Source organism: Silene latifolia, chromosome 1, assembly GCF_048544455.1.
Source record: "Silene latifolia isolate original U9 population chromosome 1, ASM4854445v1, whole genome shotgun sequence".
NCBI classification, from domain to species: domain Eukaryota; kingdom Viridiplantae; phylum Streptophyta; class Magnoliopsida; order Caryophyllales; family Caryophyllaceae; genus Silene; species Silene latifolia.
This window is the reverse complement of record NC_133526.1, coordinates 77,617,913-77,621,351: the sequence shown is the minus strand read 5'-3', so window position 1 is coordinate 77,621,351 and position 3,439 is coordinate 77,617,913. Positions and strand designations below refer to the sequence as shown.

General features: G+C 39.7%; 1 non-coding gene across 1 annotated transcript; it reads right to left on the bottom strand.

Annotated features, from left to right (window-relative positions):
• Nucleotides 1-980: 980 nt before the first annotated feature.
• LOC141619302 (small nucleolar RNA R71) lies at nt 981-1,087 on the bottom strand. The gene has a single exon (XR_012531658.1). It is a non-coding gene; the product is annotated as a small nucleolar RNA R71 (small nucleolar RNA).
• Between the last annotated feature and the right edge of the window lie 2,352 nt (nt 1,088-3,439).

The following is a 3,439-nucleotide window of genomic DNA, read 5'->3' as shown; positions in this document are numbered from 1 at the left end:
ACATCTTAATCATCTTGCTTGCTTTCATTGCTTTATTTTTATTGTTGATTAGTTTAGTTGATCTCCTACCTCAACCCAAATGTGACACCCTTAGACACAACCATTTGCAATCGAAAATCCTACATCAATACCCGTCCCTTGGGATCCGACCTTTACTTACCTCTTTACTAATAGTAGAGTAGTTTGTGAAGTTATAAATATTGTTTTGGTCTAGGTAACTTTTGACGACGAGTAACAAACCGACGAACCAAAAATGGCGCCGTTGCCGGGGACAGTGTTAACTTGATTTGATTTTCTTTGATTATTTTTTGTTGTGTCTTTCTTTACCTTGGGGAAGTAACACTCCTCAAGTTTTGTTCTAATTGTTTTCAAGTTGTTTGATATTTTGCATGTCTAGGAGATCACAAGGTAACTTGTTACCCATTGATCTTGAAATTGAAAGTACTTTGACCAACAATAGAAAACTTGCTGGAAATACTTTACGAGATATTGGTGAGATTGTGGATATTCAACCAAACAATATTGAGTTCATCAACCCTTTTGCAAGAGAAGGAGAGGAGAACCCAACACAAATTCCACCACAAAACCCACCACAAAATCAACCCACAATGCCTAAATTTTCATCACATTATGTACAAAGCGAGGAGAACCTACCAAATGTTACTCCCACACCACAACATTTGACCGGTAATTTCATTGCAAAATCCGCATTTATCCAATTAGTCGAAAGAAGCCAATTTGGAGGGATGCCTAGTGAAGACCCTCATTCTGATATGGAGACTTTTTGTGACTATTGTGATGCGATTTCTCAAACCGGAGTTACTCAAGACCAAATTCGATGGGTCTTATTTCCTTTTTCTTTGATTGGTACCGCGAAACAATGGTTAAAGAGCCTTGATAAAGCTACTCTTGGTATTGACTCTTGGAAGAAATTGGCACTTGCTTTCTACAAAAAATTCTATCCTCCGGAAAAGACTAACATGCTAAGAGCCCAAATCACGGGATTCAAACAAAGGGACGAAGAATCTTTGTATGAAGCTTGGGAGCGATTCAAAGGAACTTGCCACTCATGTCCTCATCACGGACTTAGCAAGTGGTTCTTAGTGCAACAATTTTGGAGTGGTCTATATGAAGACTCCCGAAACATTCTCAATATGGGATCAAATGGTATGTTTACCGAAGTTGATGATAATAAAACATGGAACAAGATTAAGGAAATGGCGGTCCATAACTCACAATATAGTAGACCTCGGAAGGCTACTAGAGGAGGAAAGAATGAAGTGGACTCTATTACTCAATTGGGAGCTCAACTTAGTGCTCATATTGATGCCATTAATTTGAAGTTTGAGAAGGCTATGGCTAAGCTTGAAGAAGCCTCCAAATCTAAGCAACATGTGAATGCCATGGTGGCATCTTCATCAATTCCAAGTGGAGTATGTGAGAGTTGTGGAACTTTGGGACATGACCAAAGTGAATGTAGGGGAACAAGTGAATGCTTTCCAAGCATACAAGAGTGGTACTCCTTATTCCAACTATTACAATGAAAACACCAAATTCCATCCCAACCTCTCATACAAAAGCCAAAATGTTCAAAAACCTCAACCAACATACACCCCACCTCCAATGAGAAACCAAGCTCAAAGACCCTTTTACAACCAAAACCAAGGTTACCAAAATCAAACTCCATACAATCAAACAAATGACCAAGGTTTTGATGTTCAAAAGGCGGTCCTCCAAATGCAAAAGAACCAACAAGAGTTTTTCACTCAAATGCAAAAGGATAGCCAAGCAAAAGACATCACCATTAACAACATACAAGCTCATACAAAGATGTTGGAGACTCAAATGTCTCAATTAGCATCTACAAGTTCACAAAGACAAAAGGGGTAATTACCACCTCAAGGTAATCACCCAAGACAAGAATCAGTGAGTGCCATCCATTTGAGGAGTGGTACAAGGTATGAAGGGCCGAAGAGGCCCATTGATGAAGATGTTGTGAATGTTAGTGACAAGGAAAGAGTTGTTGAAAACTCTAAAGAAGAAGAACCCACCATTCAAGAAGTTTCAAAAGATAATGAAGAGAAGGCTAAAGAGAAGGAGCCTATTGTGATTAGACTTCCTTTTCCAAGTCGTCAAGCTAAGCCTAAGTTTGATGACCAACTTGGAAAATTCATGGAGATTGTGAAAAACTTGGAAGTCTCAATTCCATTTACGGAATTAATCAATCATGTTCCGGCCTATGCAAAGTATATGAAAGATATTCTTACGAAGAAGAAATCCATCCGGAAGCTTGAGACTATTGCTTTCACTAAGGTGAGTAGTGCCATCCTACAAGGAAGTTAACCTCCAAAACTAAAGGATCCGGGAAGTTTCTCCATTCCATGTACCATTGGCGACACCACGATCAACAAAGCTCTATGTGACCTTGGGGCAAGTTTGAGTGTCATGCCGTATTCGGTGTGCAAGAGGCTAGGAATGGGAGAACTCAAGTGCACTAATATCACACTTCAAATAGCGGACCGATCTACGAAGACACCTTTAGGGGTATGGGAAGATGTGCCGGTAAGAATTGGCAAGTTCTTCATCCCGGTGAACTTTGTTATTGTTGACATGGAAGAAGACTCCAACATTCCTATCATTTTAGGAAGACCTTTCTTACACACCGCGGGAGCGGTGATCGATGTAAAACATGGAGAGCTCACCCTTGAAGTGGGAGATGAAACCATCACTTTCAATCTTGACAAGACAATGAGAGCTTCACGATTACATGAGCCATGTTTTATGGTTGATCACTATAGCCGGCAAGATGATAGGAAGAAGTTGGCATTTCAATGGAAGAAGAAAGTGAATGATGCTCTATCCAAAGAGCAAGAAAATCTCAACAAAGAGAGCTTGAAAAGCTCACCCATGACAAGTGAAGAAGAAGGCCTCATTGGCCGAGACAAGAAAGAAGGAGATTTGTCCTCATCAACTCATGACATTTTTAGGGATCGAGTAGACGAAGTATGCGGTCTTTGGGATGATGAGTTTGAAGGGATATTCAATCCCTGTATCGGTAATGCTATGACCCAAGACCACCATGAAGAACAACAAGTGCAAAGGTCTATTGAACATCTTTATCATGACAATGAACAAGCTTTCGACTACTTCTTCAAGGTGTTGAGAAACATCAACAACACCTTGAACATGCCCCCTTGACATCTCATTATTGGATGAGAGTTTGGTGGAGTCCTCCCTGAACCACCACTTATAAATATTCTAACTCCCTAACTTGTATTTTAATTATTATATTGCATTTTTTGTCAATTTTGGATTAACATTTTTATGCCTTGATCAAGATTTTCATCATTTTAAGAGATGTAAGGGAGGGACTCAATTGTTTTTTGATGTGTAGTGTTTTGCCTTAGTGTGGGGATAGCAATTGCCTAGGCTATCCAAG